Source organism: Pinus tabuliformis, chromosome 6 (assembly GCF_031772625.1).
Source record: "Pinus tabuliformis cultivar Carrire ecotype Pingquan chromosome 6, CPIR1, whole genome shotgun sequence".
NCBI lineage: Eukaryota > Viridiplantae > Streptophyta > Pinopsida > Pinales > Pinaceae > Pinus > Pinus tabuliformis.
This window is the reverse complement of record NC_142292.1, coordinates 679,681,847-679,691,029: the sequence shown is the minus strand read 5'-3', so window position 1 is coordinate 679,691,029 and position 9,183 is coordinate 679,681,847.

Genomic DNA, 9,183 nt, shown 5'->3' with positions numbered 1-9,183 from the left:
GTGGAACAAAGGACAACTTGTGGGCAAAGAGCATTATGAGCCTTATATCAAGGCTAGTTATCAAAAGCGAATCAGTAGGGTCTTTCCATTTAGATACCTACATGACACTTATGCTCCACTCATGAAGCTCATTATCAAATACTTCACCTGTGAAAGGAGATTTTCTTGCTTGTACACTTATCATGTTAGATTATTGATGCATTTCGCTAGAGTGAGGATAATGAACCTCCCCTATTTCATATGCAGAAATATTGAGAAAATGGCTACATTGGTGCAAAGAAAACCTCTTCATCAACAGTTCAACGACATTTATCATTTTTCATTGATAAAAATTGTTGTGTTGGATCAACTGAGCTTGTTGAATGTTTCATGGGATACTTTCATTTCACATGAGGTTTTCAAAAACCATCAAGTGACCCCATCAGTGTTGCAAGAGAAAGGAGGGCCTTCAAATCAACAAGAAATTCATGAGACTCAAACTACAGGTGTGCTAGTATTTTTCACTTATGAAAAGGGCCCCAGGAGATTATTTGCAGTTGTCAAATGAGTACTATCTCCACCTAGGGTGGAAGGGGTCTCGTTTCCTTCATCAGACCACAGGCAAATGCTATCTTCACCCGGGGTCAGGGAAAATTTTAAGAACCCCCCCTAAATTTATAAATATAATAAATGGGCGAATCTCCATGGTATATAGGAAAAATGAAAGGCGATTTTATCAATAATATAATATGTATATATAATTTTTTGCCGAATCTCTCACCAGGCATGGTGAATATTTTACTCAATTATAAAATCTTGTAAGATCTTGGCGAGTCTTTCACTAAATAATAAAACTTTGTAAAGTCCTAGTGAATCTTAGCATAGGCTACATGCTGGTTTAATTCCCCCATTTAAATAGGCTACATTCCAGGTGAATACCATGGGTCAATACCATGTGCCATTTTGGTGAATACCATGGGTCAATACCATGTGCCATTTTTATTTTTATTAATTCTAATATTAGGATTAATAATGGTTTTTTGCATGGTATTAATAACAATCTAGTCCATGGTATTTGTCCCATAGTATTTTGGCCATAGGTTTCACCTAAATATAACCCATTTTTTGAGTGTTAGTAAATATAAGGTGACTTATGGAGTAAATATAAAAAAATGTTTTATTTGTTTACCATACCTCTCGTTTATTTATATTTTTATTAATTTACCATACCTCTTTTACAAATATGGTATTTGGCCCATAGGATTCACTTAAATAAAACCTCTTTCTTGAGCCTTCATAAATAGAACGAGGGTTATGGACTAAATATAAAAAGAGGTTTTATTTATTTACGATACGCCTAATTTATTTATATTTTTATTTATTTACCATACCTTTTGAGTAAGTATAAAAAGACATTTTATTTATTTACCATACCTCCACTTTACTTATATTTTTATTTGTTTACACCCTTACATGTATGTAAGGTGACTTATGGAGTAAATATAAAAAATGTTTTATTTATTTACCATACCTCTCATTTATTTATATTTTTATTAATTTACCATACCTCTTTTATAAATATGGTATTTGGCCCATAGGATTCACTTAAATAAAACCTATTCTTGAAAATGGGCAAATGGATTCACTTAAATAAAGCCTATTCTTGAAAATGGGCGAATGGAAGGTTGTAAGTCCTAATTTGAAGGGCTAAATTTACCTTTTTTACCCTCTCCCTTAAAATAAGGTGGGCTATTTGAGGTGATTTGTAAAAATGTACTATGATACAAAATAATTGCCCACTAAAAATTTAAAACCCCTTAATTTCGCCAAAGGGCGAACATTCGCCCCTAAAATTATCCTTGCCCGGGGTGAAAGGTGCTTTGCCTTTTTCTTCAACAGAGCAAGTACAGGATAAAGGGAAACAACCATTGCATGATGAAGGGCCTTCTGAAGATAGAGATTTTATTTTGATTCAGGATGAGGATACTGATTTGGGCTCCCAAAGCTCAAGACTCAAGGAGATCATCAAAGAATAAGAAGCTGACATCCATGCCTTATCTCTTAACCTTGAAAGGGCTAAGTGGATCACTAATTACCTTGAGCAACAAAACAAGCAATTGGAGGATAAACAAACAATAATGGAGCTGCAAACCATAAGGGAAAACAAGCAAGCATCAAAAAGAAAGAAAGTCAAATTGACACCGCTTGAGCAAGAGATTGATGATGACCAGGAATCATGGCTATAGAGACCGAATATGCACTTGGAGAAGCTGCATGAGAAAGCCAACAAGGAGAAAAAGATGCTGTGGCACATGGCTTAAACTATTTGGCATGGAACAAGATTTGCAAAACAAGGATAAGGAGCCTAAAAACCAAGTTGAGGAAGACTTTGAGGAGCAAGAAAGAACAAGATAAACTCAAGATCTTGGCTGAAGTTTCATTGGCCTAGCATAACACTTGACATAGATCACTCATGCCAAATTTCAAGAAATTTGGTAAACTTTTTGGCAATTTTGAATTTTTCATGGAAAAAACAGGTTTTTCCGGCAGGTGCGTAGCGCCACTTGTCGCTCGTTTTTGATAGGGACCTCCTATTTAAGAAAACTTTACATTTTTGGATTCCTTATGAAAAGTTATGTATGCCCAGAAATTACTAGGAAGTTTTGACAAGTTTTGGACCTCCAAAAGGACCAAAAACACCTCAAAAATGCCCTCTTTGCTGCTTTTTGGCCACACAGGAAGCAGTGTTGGGAGAACTGATTTTTGGAGGGGAAAATGGACACCAAATTCAAAAATTCCACTTGTCCTAGAAATTAGAGGGATATAAATTTCCAACAAGCAAACTTGGATAAAATTTGGTGAAGGGGAAGGCCTTAAAATTCAGCCGGGAAAAAGCACTACGCACAGAAAAGTGGCGCTACGCACAGGATGAAAAGGTGCTAATTTTGCTCAAAAACTCTGTTTTTCGCCTAGTTTTATTCTAGTTTGAGTTTTTATATCTTATGGTCAAATTCATGATGTGACATGATGTAAATTGATGTATTATGATGTAAAAATGATAAAAATTGACTTGATGAGGTAGATACATCAGTTGTAGGTGGTTTGGAGTTGAATGTATCAGTTTCCTAGGTTGAAGAGGCTAGCTGTTCCACTGCCTATTTTTGTGTTCCTAGTTTAGATATGGTTGAAAACACCCCTCTTCTCATGGATTCGACCCATGATGGATAGCACAGGTGGTTTGGAGGTCTATATCATATGTTTTTCAGTCATTTGTAAAGGTTGGACTCTTGTGAATGCTTTGAGCATTATTGTACATTCATCTCTGCAGTTTGACAAGGAAATAGACCAGGGTTTGCAGCATTTTGTGGGATTCTTGTGGTAATGTGATTTAGTATTGTTTTTCCTTCTATGATTCAAGTTATCATTTGTTTATGTGTGTCATCATCTCTCTTTTTTCAGCTTAACTAAATGAATCAAGTATAAAGGTGGAAATCATTGATATTGCAGTGCTCTACCTTAGGGTTTGTTTAGCTTTACATGTTTTCTATTGTTGGAAGAGGAATCATGACACTTTCATGCCCTCTCCAACTCCTTACCAGTATTAAGACTCTCCATTTCACTTAATTCAAAGTACTAAAACACTTGCCTACCTCGCCCCACAGAAACCTCTGTAAGACTGAGCTCATTCCCCGGACCCAAAACTACCTTTCACATTTGATCCAGCAAACCATCATAAAACTCAATCAAACTCCTTTGAGCATATACCTAGCCTATTAGTCTTTACATCAGTAATCTCAAGCCTCATTTGCTATATTTTCCTGAGATTGATAAGGAGAGAGCCCTGTCTCGACCTGGTAGGGCTAGCTACCAGGTTAAGCATGGTTTGATGTTACCCTAGACTTTCCTTTCTCAGCCTGAGGTAGATTTAGGCCACAAAACTTATCTTATAGCCTTTTCTTCATTATGTTATTATTTTGTTCTTTTCATAAAGACAATTATCAATATGCACAACAAAAGAAAAGTGACATAGTATGTAGGCTTATTAGCCAGGGCCAAAACCCCTCACCTCTTGAGAGGAAAACTCGATCAAAATTCTTCTTCTAGACCTTCAATTGATGAATACCAATACCATGATACAGACCCTTGACTCTAGTATCCTCACAAGAACCTTGTCACTAAACTTGATGCTATGCCTCTTCCCTAGCTTTCTTATTGATCTTGAATTGCTTCCTTGGCTCCTTTTATAGAAACTCTGTCTCTATACTTCACACTGCTTCTTCTCGACTTCTCCTAGAGAAACTTAGTTTCTATGATTTCACTGGCTTCCTCTAGAGAATCTTGGTCTCTATATCTCTATCTAGGTTACCTAGAACAAGTATCCTAGAAGAATCCTTCCTTCACTTCTCCATAAGAAACCTCCTTCTCTTCCCCAAAAGAAACCTCCTCTTTTCTACCCTAGAAGAATCTCTTCTTTGCTACCCCAGAAGAAACTCTTCTTCATTTCCCTAAAAGAAACCTTTTTCGATGTCATAGAAGAAACTTTTGTTTCGATTTCCCAGAAGAAACTGTTCTTCGTTGTGCCTAGAAGAATCCTCCTTCTCCATTCTTTGCACTTCTCTTTGTAGCCTCTTTCTTCACACTTCTCTTCCATCGTTGTACGTCGACTTGAAGAGGATAAGTGATAAGGTCTTGGAGGATACTTTACATAGACAAGTTTGACCTTTTACAAAGTGTAACATGACTTCATTACATGACAATGACTCTGTCATTTTATGATTAGATGACAAATAATTTTTAAAGACACTTATTGGGAGTCTTGAATCAAAAATAAAATCTCTTGCTCATGAAACCCATGAAGCAAGTCAATACAATCATTTTATTTTTCTTCTTGACATCTCATTACATAAAATCATAATTATATGTCATTATGAAGACCAAACCTAGTTACACTTTTCAAAACTCCCTCTTAACTAGGGAGGTATTCATAATGGTACTTGGACTTTCTCAATCTTAAGAATCTCTCATAAGAAGAATTCAGATTGGTAACTCATTTGTATAGCATCATATCAACCAACATTGTTACATAGAAAGGCCTTGACTAACAACTCCATCTCTCCACAAGATACGAGCTCAATGCTGGTGAGACCAATGATTTATAGACACTTTCATCATTGTCTCTCTCGGAACATCCCCTACCCAAGTACTCATTGTGTGTTCCATGAGGAATATTCTTATCTTGGACTCCCCAGCCCTCAAAGAATATCAGTGCTCCATGACTACTCTTCTATTGGATGCCCTATCTCATCCTCAAAGAGTATCGGATGCCAAATTATTACCCAATCCTCTATTCTGTCTTACCAGGTGAAGACCAAACTCACATGTCTATCTCTCCCTCTCAAACAGGGAGGACATATTCCAATAAAGGAATGTACTCATTCCTACAAAAGAAATGCACTTAATCTCCCTCTTGGCTTAGGAATTTCCAAGTTTCTTCCAAGCAAGAAACTTATTTTCAGGCTCCTTCTTAACTAGGGACCTACAGTAGCCCCTCATGTGGAGAACATGCAACAACCAACTTCTTGAAGAACTCCTCTCTTCTTCAATGTCATAAATTTCTTTTTTCACGGAGTCTTCATCTTTCGGGACTTCTTCATAGGGCACAAACCATCCATCACTTTCATCCATGAATTAGTCATGTCCTTATTTCATTGGAAAGTGATCCATCTGTTTTCCATCTGGCTTTGCTTCATGTCATTCTTCTTTCTTTCGTGTAATATTTTCTGGAAGATCTGGCTTTCCTTTTGGAATTTATCTACAGATCTTTCCTTTGGCAGTCCTACATAAGCCCATCCACACTTAAATCAAACATTACCTTTGTGATGGTTTTTCATCATGACATCTTCCTGTAGGTATCAACATCCTGCATGCATGTTGATACATGTCCCAAAGATATCTGTTGTCAAGGGTCTCCATCTTTTTTGACTCTTGTGAGAGTCTACATATATTTATGAGAGATATTCTAGTCAACTCTTCTTGGTCTCACATGTTGAATGCCTTCTACCTTTGTTGCATATTTTCACTATCTCTTCCTTTCTTTTCACAAACTTCATTCTCAAGATCTTCCAATCAGAGTTCCTTAATTGTAGTCAGCTTCATCATGATTCATATGAGAACATATTATGTTGATTTCATCTAGTGTGACTTATGCCTTGCTGCAACCTTTAGGAGGAGGAGATCCCTTCTTCTTTTGATCATGTTTCCCATGATGGAAATAGTCATCCATATTATTTTCAACCACATGACATGACTTTCATAATATCGTATGTAAGCATACATACCTCATTTTTCCTTTCGTCCATCCATACTTCCCTTAGCAACTTCATTTGAACGAAAGAACTTTATCCTTTAGACCCGATTTCATGTAATGTCATCACACCATCATCCCTTGAATCCCACTAGTTGGAATTCCTGATGAAACTCTTTCTTTCTTTCTTTCTAGACTGATGAATCCTTTGATTAGGATTCCATTAGAGAAACTTGAGGATCTTTCATATCTTCACCCAGTGGATGTTTCTTTATTGACTATGGTATGATGATCTCAGTCGATGACGACCTCTACTTATTTTTATAAGTATCATTTGAGGTTTTAATGAGGTTTCCAAGAGCTCCCATTCTTTATAATTGATAGAATTTATTCCAGACATCCTTTTTACTTCCCATGTCAAGAGAGCTTACTTCTAATGCTTCTATCACGATATTATTTTCTAATCTGATGCATCCTATATTATTCACATTTCTTCCTATCTATAAATTACAAGTGAAAAGTACCTTCTAGTGAAGAAGATCATCTCAATCATGGTAGAGATATTTTTGCTTCTTCCCTTCCTAAGCTTCCTTGTCTCAGGTTCTTTCACGTCCTTAGTAATATGGGTTTCTTCCCTATCCCTCTTATGATTATGATAGTCTCTTCCATATTTCCCAAGTTTCTGACAACCATACCATCTTTCCTTAGCCATGTTATTTTTCTTTGGAGGACCAACATTTCCAAATTTCCCTTTTATTCTTGTCACCCCTTCTATCTAATCTTTTGTTACTTTATTTCTTAAGCCTGTCTTCTTCTGTCTTGCAGAGAGACCATAAATTAATGAATGGGATAGCTTCCTCTTCCCTAGTAGATATGAGGTTACCTTTTTCATCAATCAATGCATTTAGAATAACATATATCATTTCATTATCAGATACCATCTCTCTTAGATCCTACAATTGACTTGTTATTTGAGATTCTTTTGAAAGGCATGACAATATTCATTCATCCTTTGATACCTTCAATTTATATAGATCATATCTAAGTGATATGATCTTTTCTATCGTGCTTTTAGAAGAAAGTTCTACTAGCTTATCATATATTTCTTTAGATGTCTCTAGCTCAGTTACATAGGAAATGAGAGGATATTTAATGGATTCCTTAAGAATATTTTAAGCCTTGAGATACCCTTCCAAGTATTCAGATAATTCTTGTTCTTCAGATGGCTTGGAGACCTTTCCATGGACATGATTGAGGACTATGTCTTTTACATGCTCCACACGTAGGTTCTTACCTTCCGTTTTTAAAACCCAATTCTTCCCTAGCAGGTTTGTACACTACTCTGAAAAAAAGAACAAATGGCTACACTCTTTCCCCGGCAACGGCGCCAAAATGTAGAGCTATAAAAAGGGTCTCTTTCACCTCTAATTACCTCACATTAATATGTCAATCCGGGAACGTTTCGTTATTTCAAAGAGTGTCTCAGTCTGAGGCTATCATTTGTCAGAGTAATGCTAGTAGTACAGTGTTCAGAAATACAAGAGTAAATGGATGATTGTCTACAGCTTAACCACTTCAAAAGATTAAATCACACATTCAAAAGACTAAGCAACTTATCAGTCAAGGGTTCGGTAGCAATAACCCATCCCTTTGGAAACTGATGGAAAAGGAAATCAGAGAACAGATCGTGGATCTAGGAGCCGGACAGTAGATGTCAATGCTCACTACAGCCTGAGATCATTCTTCACGCCAACACCAAGAAATGGAACGACAGATAAGAAATGGAACAACAATTAAGAAATCGAATAGCAAGTCTGAAATGGAACAACAAATCCGAAATGGAACAAAAGCTAAGAAATAGAACAACAACTAAGTCTCACAAGCAGTAACAATCTTAGTCTATCAGATCAAATGCATTAATCGTAATCTACATGAATCAAACAGCAATCTTTCACTCCTAAGGGCGGATTGAATAACACACACCAATGGAACAACACTGATTACTGATAAATTATGGAACAACGCTTGAAAACCATATACGCACACAACACACTTAAATAGTAATCTGATCCAAGTATCGATCTCAGTTAGAAAGAATACGACTGCAATTCAAAATAGAACAACATTGTTCATAAATCCAATAGTCACAAAGAACATAACTTCCAAGATGAATTCCGTAACGTTAATGAACAAGTGCACAAAACAAAGGCTCTGTAATGGAACAGTAACAATATTCTGTAAATACTAGCAGTATTATATCAACTCCTAAAAGAACAGTAATATGATGCAGAGTCAATACAATCGTTTTGTCTGTAGAAACCTTAATAAATTAAACATAACAAAGCATGTGATGTAAACTTATAAAACACATCAGATTACCAAATGACGTCGATAAGCAAACCACACATAAACCAAACGTAATAATACAGGAGCAAGTGTCCTCCAGGGCTGGGCCCTTAGCCTCCAGGGGTACACCGCTTGAAGTTATTCCAGACTCAGAGATGAAATAGTAACCAAGTTTGTATTAATGCATAGAGCAGAATTACAATAAACCAGTTCTTAACGAGACTCGATGATCAAAGTTTTGATCTTAAAGGAAATTACATAAAAGCATAACTGTCTCTAACTCTCTCCCGAGCTAACAGTGCTGCCCCTTTTATAAGGGTGATGGTGGAGATATCTAAGTGCAGAAATAGATAAAACAATGATCCCTCAGGATCAAGGATCCTGAGGGATTCACCAAACCGTTAGTCCTTAGTCATTTCTTTTCTCTCCTGTGTCGAGCTGATATCTCCACCTCCTTTCCTGGGCTGATTCGCTTTGATTTGCTTTGCCTTGTTTGCATTTGGTCTCCCGTCAAAGGGACAGCGGTTAACCCGTCCTTTTCCTTTCCTTTGGAA